This window comes from Bos javanicus, chromosome 20, assembly GCF_032452875.1.
Source record: "Bos javanicus breed banteng chromosome 20, ARS-OSU_banteng_1.0, whole genome shotgun sequence".
NCBI classification, from domain to species: domain Eukaryota; kingdom Metazoa; phylum Chordata; class Mammalia; order Artiodactyla; family Bovidae; genus Bos; species Bos javanicus.
The window spans coordinates 19,151-34,035 of NC_083887.1; the positions used below are offsets into that span (position 1 = coordinate 19,151).

General features: G+C 38.5%; 1 pseudogene; it reads right to left on the reverse strand.

Annotated features, from left to right (window-relative positions):
- Positions 1 to 7,884: 7,884 nt before the first annotated feature.
- Positions 7,885 to 9,799, reverse strand: LOC133233393 (olfactory receptor 4P4-like; annotated as a pseudogene).
- Positions 9,800 to 14,885: the final 5,086 nt, after the last annotated feature.

The following is a 14,885-nucleotide window of genomic DNA, read 5'->3' on the forward strand; positions in this document are numbered from 1 at the left end:
GCTAGCTCTTAGCAGAGCAGACGAAGCCCTCCAGTGGCTCTTGTCTCAACTCCTTAGGTATTCTTTTTGTACAGTCTGATGGACAGGAATAAAAAGGATGATGTTGGCACTCCATGAATATGAAGGATTAGCTTTTCCTCGCAGGCGGGCCCTCCATCGCCTCCTTTGTTATTAAATAGACTCGTGTGGCCACTCTCAGGAGGATGTCTTGGGTTTTCTGTTCATCCCTTTATGACTTGCCACTTATACTGTTATGAGGAATGTGCGCAGGTACACAGAAGTTGGGCGCGTCCCCTAGTGGTCTTGGCTCGGCAAGCATCTGGAAAACTACTCTGTTCCACCCCAGGTGGTGCCGGAATAAAAGGGAAATCAAACCAAGGTTTTAATGGTGAGGACCTGGACATCAATCTGGGATGCCATCAGGTCTAACCCTGGTGCATCTCCACCATGCCTGGGTGGTAGAACGAGGGGGGTTGGGAGTAGGACACCTTCACCTGTAAGAGACAGGTTAGCTCTGGCCAGGGAAGGAAGCTTAGGTGGAAAATCAGTCTCCAACCCCGTCTAGAGCAGGGGCAGACACCTCTGGTAGAAAAAAGCCATGGCACTGGGCACTGCTTTTTTCTCTCTTACAGATGGGGCCTAACAGTCCAGAACCACCCCCCTTGAATAATATCTTGAAAAACTGGGATAATTTTGATCCTCAAGGCCTAAAAATCCCTTATATATGGGGTTTCTTTGATTTAAGAGAAGACCTCACCTGCCCAGAGAGAGAATCCCTGCTGGGACATCTTATCAATCAGTCTACCCCTGTCATCAGAGCCCATCTGAGCACTCTCTGGTTTAAAGCTTAGCTATGAAGCTATGACTACATGAAGGAGAAATGACATTTTGAACCCTGAATGGCCATGTGTATTCTTTAGACTCCAGAGAAAACTAGGTAAAATGGAATCTTTTTGAAATTGCAAAACTGGTTCTTTTTGCACATGTAATTACTAAAAGTTTGACTTGTGAAAATACTCTTTTGGGGAGCTCTGATCCTGCGTGAGAAACAGAAACATGCCTGGGGAAAAACCTGAGTTAACTCTTATCATGTCCTTGAGATACACAGCCCACTCTATCTGGGACTCCAGCCATGAGCTGGAACTCAAGCCAAGAAAATAAAAGGGACAAAGAGACATTTTAAATTTCAGGTGGAAAACTGTGAGGTTTCTGTCTGTCCAGATTTGTGTGTGTCTCGGTGTATGTCTCCATCCTTGGAAAAAATTGCTAAAGGCTAAGTGGTTCAATGAGCTCTAATTAATTGGCCTAAAGAGAAGTCAGTGCTTACAAATCAAACAATTCTAAATTCAAGAAAATTAAAGTAAATGAATTTGAGGCTTGTGTGAACTGGGAAATAATCATTACTGAATTGATACATGATATTGATGTTTGTTTATTGATCTAATTAACAGAGGCATTGTGAAGATACTTTTATAAATGATATAACTTTGGGTGATTTATCCTTACCAATCTACAGAATGATGATGTAAAGTACAAGTCATGGTTTCTGAAGAAAAGTAAGATGTGTGTTTTTAATAAAAAGTAATAAGGAATGGAATTCCATTCTATTAAGGAAAAGCAAAGTAAGTCTAAACGTACAGGTGGCTGTCCTCTAAATGGACAAATGAAGTGATGAATACAGAAAGTGTAAACAGGTGTGTTGCAAGTGAAAGAAGAGTTTTGTGCATGCTACAAGTTTGTTAAGACATTAAACTGCCTTTGAAGTCTTATTGTTACTATGACTAAGTGAATAACTATTGTTTCACAGTGAATATAAGCTGTTACCAAACTGGAATTTGGTTTTCTCTCACTGATTAAAAGAACAAAGTTTTCTTGGAATGTGGCTTTTGAGAACAGACTACAGCACATATGAACAAAGCTCATTCTGCTTCTACAAAAGTTAACACGTCTTCAGGGAATTTAAAATGGATTAAAAATGGCCATAAACCAAAGAGTTGGGGCTATGAGAGGTCCAAGATGGCCACTTGGCTTTTCCTGGCTCCCTGACAAACCTTATTTTTATTTGATAATGCCTTTCCTGGCTTCAGGATTAATATCTCAGAAAAGAAAAAAATGGTTAAAAGGTGCTTTCCACAATCTCCAGTGATCAGGGCACCCACTTTGCTGGACAGGTCATACAGACGTTCACAAAAACTTCATGAGTCTCTTCGAGACTATTGCTTTCACTGATGTCCTTGGTCATTGGGCAAGGACAGCAGAACAAAGGGATCAATTGCATGGGATGGAGTAGACCGCTAAATATGACCACAAGTTTCACGACTTTTTGTCTGACATATTGTTGACTTTTACTCTGTGTTTTCAGATATAAAGAAGCACTTCTCCTCGAGTTACTGATCATTTAAAACAATCTAGTGATTTACTCCTATGGGTAAAATTATACCTTTTTTCTCTCTGCCTCATCCCTCCAGAAACTGGAGACACTTGGGTTCTGAACAGCCTTATCAGGTAAATAAAAAGACTGTCTCCCGACATATACAGAAATCTCAACGTATACTGGGGAGCTCTAAAAGAAAAATCCACCTAACTGATGTCAGGCCTATGGCATCTATTATGTTTCACTGAATATTAAGTGCCAGTTTTTTTTAATTAAGGTCTGTATTTACTAAGACTCACTCCTTAGATAGTTCCTTGTGGTTATGTTACATTGCTAAGAGGTTGAATTAAGTTGTTAAAAAGGACATTCTGAGTTTGTTTCTAAAGCTTATCTCAATAACCAGTCTTTGAATAAAGATCAGATGCTCAGGATCTACAAGCAGGATATCAACAGCAAGCTATAGTCATTTAGCAAACTAAGTCAGATGACATGGAGATGTCACTGGGCTACACCTAATAGAAGTTCTTGACTTAACTTCTTATGATTCTACTATTACTGCTATTGTTTTCGATATTGCCTGTTTCAAGAAGTGTTGTTCCTTACATTATCAAGTGTGTGACTGAGCCACTAAGTGAGTCACTGTATGACTTAGCTGTAAAAAGAAGAGAAGTGAAAAGCAAAGGAGATAAGGAAAGATATAAGAATCTGAATGCAGAGTTCCAAAGAACAGCAAGGAGAGATAAGCAAGCCTTCCTCAGCGATCAATGCAAAGAAATAGAGGAAAACAACAGAATGGGAAAGACTAGAGGTTTCTTCAAGAAAATTAGAGATACCAAGGGGACATTTCATGCAAAGATGGGCTCGATAAAGGACAGAAATGGTATGGACCTAACAGAAGCAGCAGATATTAAGACGAGGTGGCAAGAATACATAGAAGAACTGTACAGAAAAGATCTTCACGACCCAGATAATCACGACGGTGTGATCACTGACCTCGAGCCAGACATCCTGGAATGTGAAGTCAAGTGGGCCTTAGAAAGCATCACTACGAACAAAGCTAGTGGAGGTGATGGAATTCCAGAGGAGCTATTTCAAATCCTGAAAGATGATGCTGTGAAAGTGCTGCACTGAATATGCCAGCAAATTTGGAAAACTCAGCAGTGGCCACAGGACTGGAAAAGGTCACTTTTCATTCCAATCCCAAAGAAAGCAATGCCAAAGAATGCTCAAACTACCGCACAATTGCACTCATCTCACATGCTAGTAAAGTAATGCTCAAAATTCTCCAAGCCAGGCTTCAGCAATACACGAACCGTGAACTTCCAGATGTTCAAGCTGGTTTTAGAAAAGGCAGAGGAACCAGAGATCAAATTGCCAACATTTGCTGGATCATGGAAAAAGCAAGAGAGTTCCAGAAAAACATCTATTTCTGCTTTATTGACTATGCCAAAGCCTTTGACTGCATGGATCACAATAAACTGTATAAAATTCTGAAAGAGATGGGAATACCAGAACCCCTGACCTGCCTCTTGAGAAATCTGTATGCAGGTCAGGAAGCAACAGTTAGAACTGGACATGGAAAAACAGACTGGGTCCAAATAGGAAAAGGAGTACATCAAGGCTGTATATTGTCACCCTGCTTATTTAATTTCTATGCAGAGTACATCATGAGAAATGCTGGACTGGAAGAAACACAAGCTGGAATCAAGATTGCCGGGATAATATCAATAACCTCAGATATGCAGACGACACCACCCTTATGGCAGAAAGTGAAGAGGAACTAAAAGCCTCTTGATGAGAGTGAAAGTGGAGAGTGAAAAAGTTGGCTTAAAGCTCGACACGCAGAAAACGAAGATCACGGCATCGGGTCCCATCACTTCATGGGAAATAGATGGGGAAATAGTGGAAACAGTATCAGACTTTATTTTGGGGGCTCCAAAATCACTGAAGATGGTGACTGCAGCCATGAAATTAAAAGACGCTTACTCCTTGGAAGAAAAGTTATGAACAACCTAGATAACATATTCAAAAGCAGAGACATTACTTTGCCAACAAAGGTCCGTCTAGTCAAGGCTATGGTTGTTCCTGTAGTCATGTATGGATGTGAGAGTTGGACCATGAAGAAGGCTGAGCACAGAAGAATTGATGCTTTTGAACTGTGGTGTTGGAGAAGACTCCTGAGAGTCCCTTGGACTGCAAGGAGATCCAACCAGTCCATTCTGAAGGAGATCAGCCCTGGGATTTCTTTGGAAGGAATGACGCTAAAGCTGAAACTCCAGTCCTTTGGCCACCTCATGCAAAGAGTTGACTCTTTGGAAAAGACTCCCATGCTGGGAGGGACTGGGGGCAAGAGGAGAAGGGGACGACAGAGGATGAGATGGCTGGATGGCATGACTGACTCGATGGACGTGAGTCTGAGTGAAGTCCAGGAGTTGGTGATGGACAGGGAGGCCTGGCGTGCTGCGATTCATGGGGTCACGAAGAGTCGGACACGACTGAGCGACTGAACTGAACTGAACCGACATAACATAAGAAATCCCCACGTAATAGGAATTAAAATCAGTATATGAGTTTTCTCATACAGTGTGATTTACTAGCGAAAAGCAACCACCACCCCACAACCTGAACTGCTCATGAATCCAGACTGAATGAGGCAGGCAGAATAATGTCTTATTTTAAGCCTCATTCCGAGAGAGAGATTTGTATGAATGATGTCTCTGTGAAATGAAGCAATATATTCTGGCCTCTTTATTTCCTAGTACTTGTACTTATTAACAAGAGAGATAAGAATGGCATATATTGTAAGCATCTTTTTAAAAAATTCCTCACCCAAAGTATCTGGTATTAAACTTTGTAGTTCGTGGCTGAAGGTCATGGATTATGGTTTATGCTTAATTTACACATGAAGGCAGAACTGAGGTCTCTATGGAAGGCTATTAAACACTATAAGCAAACACAGAGATGGGGATATTGAAAAATATCAGTTATTACCAGATATTCGCAACTATCTGGGAAGATGAATGGATGATCTTTATGAAAATGTAACTCCAAACAACTGATCCACTTGAGGAGATAATTCAATTGGGAAAATAAGTAAGATTTGGTTAATTTACATTATTTACTACATATTCATTCAGTTACTTTGATAACTTTTGCCTCCTTAAGATTATTATTTACAATTCTGAAACACCATTCTTTTTTGACATTTAAATATTAAGCCAAATATGCAAAATAATATTTGCAAAGTATCTTGCAAGTACAAAAATAAGACACATACATATTCAGTTCAGTTCAGTCCCTCAGTCGTGTCTGACTCTTTGAGACCCCATGTACTGCAGCAAACCAGGCCTCCCTGTCCATCACCAACTCCCGGAGCCCACCCAAACCCATGTCCATTGAGTCAGTGATGCCATCCAGCCATCTCATCCTCTGTTGTCCCCTTCTCCTCCTCCCCTCAACCTTTCCAAGCATCAGGGTCTTTTCAAATGCGTCAGCTCTTCTCATCAGGTGGCCAAAGTGTTGGAGTTTTAGCTTCAACATCAGTCCTTCCAATGAACACCCAGGACTGATCTCCTTTAGGATGGATTGGTTGGATCTCCTTGTAGTCCAAGGGACATTCAAGAGTCTTCTCCAACACCACAGTTCAAATGCATCAATTCTTCGGCCCTCAGCTTTCTTTAGAGTCCAACTCTCACAGCCATACATGACTGCTGGAAAAACTATAGCTTTGACTAGACAGATCTTTGTTGCTAGTAAATTAATGGAAAAAAAATTCTCCAAGCCAGGCTTCAGCAATACGTGCACCATGAACTTCCAGATGTTCAAGCTGGTTTTAGAAAAGGCAGAGGAACCAGAGATCAAATTGCCAACATCTGCTGGATCGTCGAAAAAGCAAGAGAGTTCCAGAAAAACTTCTATTTCTGCTTCATTGACTATGCCATAGCCTTTGACTGTGTGGATCACAATAAACTGTGGAAAATTCTGAAGGAGACACGCACATAATATAGCCAAATATTAATATGGCCTATCTTCGTGTGGAGAACAGTTAACAACATTTTTATGACATATTAATAATGTGATTCTTTAAAATTCATATCTTTCCTCTTAATTCTAAAAAATATTACATTATTTGAGAGAGAAACATTAGAAAATATCCTATTACCTAAAATAAATCTATAGTATTAAATATAGTTTAACTCATTATATAGAATACAAATCTATACTATTAATAGTTACATTTTATATCCAAAACTATGCACATTTTCATAAGAAAATGCAGCAATCTTAAAAATGTATTTCAAACAAAATGTATACTTTGCACTAGAAAATCATGAAAATCCTATAGGTATGGGTGTATACACATTAGACTTCCCTGGTAGCTCACCTGGTAAAGAATCCACCTGCAATGCAGGAGACCCCTGGTTGATTCCTGGGTCAGGAAAATCCCCTGGAGAAGAGATAGGCTACCCACTCCAGTATACTTGGGCTTCCCTGATGGCTCAGTTGGTAAAGAGTCTGCCTGCAATATGGGAGACCTGGGTTCAGTCCCTGGCTTGGGAAGATCCCCTGGAGGAGAACATGGCAACCCACTCTGATATTTGTGCCTGGAGAATCCCCATAGACAGAGAACCCTGGTGGGCTACAGTCCATGTGGCCACAGAGTCAGAAACACCTAAGCACAGCAGCAGAATATATATATATTCCCATCACTGAGTCTGATCTATATTTTGTCAAATATTATTTTAGGATTATTCTACACTTGGATTTAGACAGTAAGTGAAAGTCTTTTACTTTGAGATAAATCATCTATTTTGAGGAACTAAAGGATTTATATTTTCTTCTTTTTTGTAGCAAAGTCAGTTGTAGTTTATTTATTCCTTGATCATGTATACTTAATGTCAAACCCAGTTAAAATAGCATGAGTTTGTATATACACACACACACACACACACACACACACATATATTTTCCCCAATACTTACAATGTTACTTCACAAACAGATCACACAGTGACTTGCTTTTCAGACTGTAAGACTTGCCATGTAGACTATAAGGCTGGACTTTACACTATGTTGTATTTAGATCTATATATTCTTTTCACTTAAGTAAAATAATCGCAGTTCACAAATACACAAAAAAAATCTCTAGGTACTTGATTAAAAGAAATCTAGAGTTGTAGGATACGAGGCTAGGTATATAGTTCTGAAAGGAGTTTGCAGTATGTGATTGTTCTTATTTTCCTATAACTGCCTTTTTGTTTTTGTTTAGTCGCTGAATCATGTCCAGCTATTTTGCATCCCCATGGGCTGTAGCCCACCAGATTCCTCTCTCCATGGGATTTCCCAGGCAAAAACACTGGAGTGGGTAGCCATTTCCTTCTCCAGAGGATCTTCCTGGCCCAAGGATTGAACCTGTGTCTCCTGAATTAGCAGGTGGATTCTTCAACTGTCTTTTACCTTTTAACATATTATTACCTTTTATACCTTGAGGCCAAGTATTTTGAGAGCGAAGTTTCCCCAGGTTTAGCCTTCAATACAGGCAGGATCACTCTCCCTCCAGATTTTTCAGTGTGTTTTTACTCTGTAAAAAGTTTTCTTTTCTTTTTTTTTTTTTTAAACAAAGGGGATTATTAGTGAAAAGTGAAATCAAGGAAAATGCATTGAGAGGAAAATAAAGAAGGAACCACTGAAGGCAAGCTGTTGTTGGAGGCTTGGCTTTTACACATTCTGACTGATTTTCCCATTAGCAGGAGAGAATCAGCAACAGAGGGAGTGATGAGAAGACAGTCACTGGCGTCAGATGAATGACCTTCAAATTATTAACCTCCCTTCCCAGAACCTTTTTATTGCACCAAACTCTTCTTATGGAATTTTTCATCTCCATGTTTCTAAGTGTGTAGATAAGCGGGTTGAGCATGGGGACAATAATTGTGTAGAAGAGCGTAAACACTTTATCTTCTGGTAATGTTGTGGCAGGTCTAATGTAAACAAAGATGACAGGTGTGAAAAAGAGGATCACGGACTGTGATGTGGGAACTACAGGTGGAAAGTGCTTTATAGTGGCTTTCTGCAGAATATGTGCACACATTATACAGAATCAAAGTGTAGGAGGCCATCAAAACCACAAAGAGCACCAGTCCCATCAAGCCAGAATTGGCAATGACAAAAAAGCCAATTTTGTGAGTATCAGTGCAGGCTAGTTTCAACAAAAGATATGCATCACGGAAATAGTGATCTATTTCACTGGGGCCACAGAAAGGTCAAACAATCGCAAGAAGAAAGAGACCAAGAGAATGAAGAAGTCCCCCTGCACACGACGCTATGAGAATTGAGTGACGTTTTTGCCTGTTCATGGTGATGGCGTCGTGGAGAGGTTTGCTGACGGCCACATAGCAGTCACAGGCCATCCCTGTGAGGATGAAGACCTCAATCCCCCCTCAAAGAAGTGGGTGGTGAAAAGCTGTGTCATGCAGTTTTTATAGGAAATGGCCTTTTTCTCCATCAGTAAGTCAGTCATGAGTTTGGGTGTCACAGTGGAGGTGTAGAAGAGATCTGAGAGTGCAAGGCAGTTAAGGAAGAAGTACATGGGCTGGGTGATTAGCTGACTGCATGTAATAGAAATCACAATGATCAAATTCCCCAACCAAATAGCCAGGTAACAGAATAAGAAAAATAAAAAGCAGAGGATCTGGACTTTCTTGTCCATAGAAAGTTCTAAGAGGATAAATTCAGTAACATTATTTCTATCTTCCATGATCTGATGTTCAAGAAAGTGATCTGAAATGACAAAACCAATGAAACGAATCATTGATGAGAAAATGGAAACCTAATATCTACTTAAAATGGCACCAATGCCTTTTAAAGACAAGTTATTTTGAGACCCACTGAAATCATTTTCATTTAATACGAGTCTTTTGAATATCTAGTGCTAATATTCTTCTAAGAGCTAAGAATACAGTGATAAATTAGACAAAGTTCCAGTTTTTATATAATTTAAATTATTTTGTGAGGAAGCAAGGAATTATATTTATCAAGAATTTAAAAAAGAGAGATAATCTTAATAGTGTTAAGTAGGGTGCAATATAATGTGCCAATTTAGGATGTAAAATAGGGGTAACTATAGAATTTGCTTGATTAAGTGGTTTCTAATGAAATCACAAAATTGGTGTAGGGTGTGTGGGTGGGTTTTGCAGTGCTGGCACAGAGTCAATGTTAAATAAATATCAATTAAATAAAAATCTGGAAAGTGAACAATGTGCTATAATTTTGAAGGAATAATACAATAAATAATCATCCTTTAGTCAGGTAATTCACGATAAAACTGAAGAACAAATCATTTTTATGAGTGGACTCATAATCCTTTTTGACTTTTAAGTTAGTTAAGTTGCTCAGTAGTGTCTGACTCTTTGCGACCCCGTGGACTGTAGCCCACCAGGCTCTTCCGTCCATGGGATTCTCCAGGCAAGATTACTGGAGTGGGTTGCCATTTCCTTCTCCAGGGATCTTCCTGACTCAGGGATCAAACCCAGGTCTTCTGCATTGCAGGCAGATGCTTTAACCTCTGAGCCACCAGGGAAGCCCTTTTGACTTTTAAGAGGAAAAATTCCTTCATGTGAAATACTCCATGAAACTTTCATATTTCTTAAACTTTATTTGTAGCATCTCTAGGTTAATATATTTACAACTCTGCTTTTCCTATTTGTCTATATTTCTCTTGCAAGGTTATTTCCTCTTTCAAAATAAATTAACATTCAGAAGTTATTTGAGTTACATCTTATCAGACTGTAATTATAGTTGCCTAGTTTGGAAATAATATACTGAGAAATGGGCTCCTCTAATTCCAAAATAGTTCCCCCAAACACAATACAATAAACAAGATATAACACTTCTTCCCTTAATTTCTTAGAGAATTCACCCACACAATCTGCATGACTATATAGAGGAATCTCTTGGGTTCTCTAAAATAGAAGCAGTTATACCTGTATTCATGTAATCATCTGGTAAATACACTATGTAAATAGGCAAAATAGCTAGTTTTTTCCTCCCACTTTGTTGCTTAGTTGCTCATTCCCTAGGATCCCAGGCTCCCATTCACAAAATAAAAGTGGTTAGATAATCTCTGAAGATCTCCCCAGATTCCAATAATGTGTGACTTCTGATTCTCCATTAATTTGGGGAAGACATCTGTTTACCTCTCTCCTGCCTTCCCTTCTCTGCTTGATACATTGAAACTATAAAAAGTAACAAATACAGTGGCAATTTCATTACAATTCCTGTGCCTCAGTTTACTTCTCGGTAAAATCAAGGTAAAGATAATATCTCTTTATACGGTGATTTTTTGAATAATCAGTTTCTAAATATGAAATTTCTTAAAGCAATATCTGGAAAGTACTATATATTTAATAGTTATTGGCCATCCTCAACAATTACTAAGGGCTTCCGTGGTAGCTCCGATGGTAAAAATCTGCTTGCCATGAAGGAGACCAGGGTTCAATCCCTGGGTTGGGAAGATCTCCTGGAGAAGGGAATGGCTACACACTTCAATAAATATTTTTGCCTGGTGAATTCCATGGACAGAGGAGCCTGGTAGGCTACAGTCCACGGGGTCACAAAGAGTCAGATACAACTGAGCAAATAACACACACATGATTACTAACTATAAGATCAAGGCCCCAGAGAAAACGTGAGTACACCATCTCAGGAACTGTACCTTGTACTATCCTTCCCTGAACAAGATAGGAAATATTATTAATATTAATATCAGAAACTTCAGAGATAAGAGTTGTGTTCAGACATAGCTCTGATACTCAAATGCAAGAGTCTTCACCTCCTTAAATACTTTTTCCTTCTTCCTTAAAATAAGCATGCAGTGCCTAATTTACAGGAATCCTATGGAATGTAAATAAGCTTACATATACAGAACTTGATGCTCAAAAACATGTTAGTTTCCCCTCCTTCCTCTTGGAACCCCCATAGTGTTATAAATTTAGGAGGTCCTCACACTATTTGAGTGGTAGTAGATTCTAGTAATTAAGGTTATGAGTTCTGGACCTACATAGAATGACATGCTCCAAAATTCACTTGGAGCATAATCACAGATAAAATATATAACCTCAGCTTCTTCATCTATAAAATGAATAATACTGTAATTAACTCTGGGATCTGCTGTAAAGATATGATGAGTTCACTTATATAACAGCTTAAGACAGAAACGTATATATTAAGATAAAACATTTAGTAAATATTCATTGTCATTGACATTATATTTGTCCTATCAATGGGTACACTGTATTATTCTTACTATATATTTTGAATCGCTTATTTAAAATATGTAATATTGTAACATGGGATAAATATGGATAAGACATAGCAGAGTTTCCCTGCCATAAACAATCTGCTCTTTCTTACCTGAAGGCTGGGGTTGCTCACTGTGGGGAAACATCCTGTCGTTAAGCCAAATCGTTCTCTTTGGTCTGGGTTGAGCTGACTTTCCACATTTCTGAAGATAAATGTACTGCTTATTTCAGCCAGTTAATACTTTTGTTTTCTTTCTTTTGAATTAATTAACCTTATTGATGGACAGAGAGGCCTGGCATGCTGCAGTTCATGGCGTCCTAGAGTCGGACACGACTGAGCGACTGAACTGGACTGAGCGACTGAACTGAACTGAACTGATCTGAATTAGACAGATATTTATGTTCCCCTTTGATAATTTTTCTTCATCTCAACTAAGGAAAAAGAAACCTACCACTTAAATACTATCCATTCAAATAGCTTCTTTGAAAATTTCATCATATATTTTTGCTTCTGCATAATCTTAGAAGCATACTGGTGTTTTGATTTTAATTTTTTTAAATATATCTTCAGTTCCTTCACTGCAATACTGTCCACTTATCTCTTGGGCCAGTGCATTCTTCTTCATATTAAACTTTTTTCCATAATGGAATCCAAAGAGCTAATAATATGATTAAATTTTTGAAATATGAAAAGACAAATAAATCTAGCAATATTTTGAGAGCTGCTGAGAGACATGGCACTGATAATTTTAAGACAAACTATCATGACAAATCACAAGTCATGATAGTTGAAGCCAGGTTTTCCCAAATAGTAAAAATAGCATTTTAAAGTCTCTGGAATTTTTCAAAGGTTAGTTAGAAGGCTTAGATCATAAATACAATCAGAATGATTCAAATATTCATTTTAAGGAAAATCACTATTATAATTACGAACTGGATTTAACTTACCAGCTGCTTAACTCATCAGACAGATTTCTTATAACATGAGGCTTCACACCTAAGATAAAGTCAGAATTTTAAAACCTGGAATTTCCATGCAGTAATCCATCTCTAATTGCATAAAATCTTACAAGAGAACTTGTGAGTTCCACTGTTACAGATATGTTTGGTAAATTGAACCAATTTTGAGATTTTTTTTTAGCATGCAGTTTTTCCACTTCTAAAAAATAAATATGTGTCTCTCTGATATTTTGCCTTTGTCACTATAGAAAAGTGACATATATACATATATATGTATCAGTTCAGTTCAGTCGCTCAGTCGTGTCCGACTCTGCGACCCCATGAATCGCAGCACACCAGGCTTCCCTGTCCATCACCAACTCCCGGAGTTCACTCAGACTCACGTCCATCGAGTCAGTGATGCCATCCAGCCATCTCATCCTCTGTCGTCCCCTTCTCCTCCTGCCCCCAATCCCTCCCAGCATCAGAGTCTTTTCCAATGACTCAACTCTTCGCATGAGGTGGCCAAAGTACTGGAGTTTCAGCTTTAGCATCATTCCTTCCAAAGAAATCCCAGGGCTGATCTCTTTCAGAATGGACTGGTTGGATCTCCTTGCAGTCCAAGGGACTCTCAAGAGTCTTCTCCAACACCACAGTTCAAAAGCATCAGTTCTTCGGTGCTCAGCCTTCTTCACAGTCCAACTCTCACATCCATACATGACCACAGGAAAAACCATAGCCTTGACTAGACGGACCTTTGTTGGCAAAGTAATGTCTCTGCTTTTGAATATTCTGCTTGATGTTAAATTGGCATTTAAGGAGAATTCTGACAAAATGTGTAATATAGAAAAGGTCTCAATATCTCTAAAAATATAGAAATTTCCCATCAGTATACTTTGCCAAAGATGTAAATCATAGCTTCAATTTCTCGATTTCTACCTAATAAATAAATATGCCAAAGTTCTTAATTATATTTCCCTATTGCATCAACATCCAAAGCCCTGAGATCAGACATGGGACATGGAGACTATGAGGAAATGGAGTATATGATGACTATGGACATGGAGTATATAATGCTCATTTGTCAGGACAGGGCAGAATCAGTTAGCTGAGGGAGACTGAAGTGAGCTGCCATGGGAAATACTGAGAGCCCTACAGCTAGAATTAAAAGTTCAGTGAGTAGACCTAGGATTTAAGACAATTCTTCCTGGGGAGGAAAAAAATAAGCTTGTTAGGGCATTATAATTTCTGGCTGATGCCTGGAAAAGACTCCTATGCTTTACTGCTATGCTTTTTTTTCCAGGAAGCTCACATACCCCCATGGGGCATCTGCGCATCTCTTGCAGATGTGCAGACAATTTCCCAATTTATTTTTGTAAGGCGAACTCCTTTGTAAAAAGATATGCTTTTTTCTGATTGAATTTTCCATATGTATATTTCAGAAAATATATTTTAGAAAGAACTATAACAAAAATAAAATGGTCTCATAAATTTATTCATATAAAAATATTTACTATGTCCTAATTCTAAAAGGTCTGACTTGGACAAAACTTACTATGGAGAATGCATTTGTTGTTGTTTAGTCACTACGTTATGCCCCACTCTTTTGCAAACCCACAGTATGTAGCCTGCCAGGCTCCTCTGTCCATGGAATTTTCCAGCAAGAATATTGGAGTGGGTTTCTGCAATATGTTTCCTTCTCCAGGGGAACTTCTTGACACTGGGATCAAACTCACATCTCCTGCATTGGCAAGTGGGTTCTTTACTGTAGAGCCACCAGGGAAGCCCTAGAGAATGTATTTAGTGGTGAACAAAATAGCCTTTGTCCTCAGTGAGGCTGGAGACTAAGGAAAGAGACAGACAATGAGATAAACAAGAAAATAAGCAAATGTATAATTACAAATAGTATATTTTAAATAAATGAATAGGAAGTTGTGGGTCATTTCTTTTTAATCTATACAAATTTTAATCTATAGACGTTTTAGTCAAGTGCAAATCTTGGACATTCTTATGTTATACAGACATTTATTCCTTAGTTGCCTCTTGAATTTTACCTTATGTAACTCCATAAGACAATTGTATTTTCTCATCCATTTTTTACCTGCAAATGTAGTATTTATATTTGTTGAAAAGTTGAAATCATATGACTGAATTCATATTTTTAAAAATTTACTTAATCTTTATTGTTTGTCTAAAAGCTTCTAAGATCTTTTCATGTACCATTGAATTTTTTAAAACAGTCAGTGGGTATCTGTGAATGGATCTATTTCTATAGTT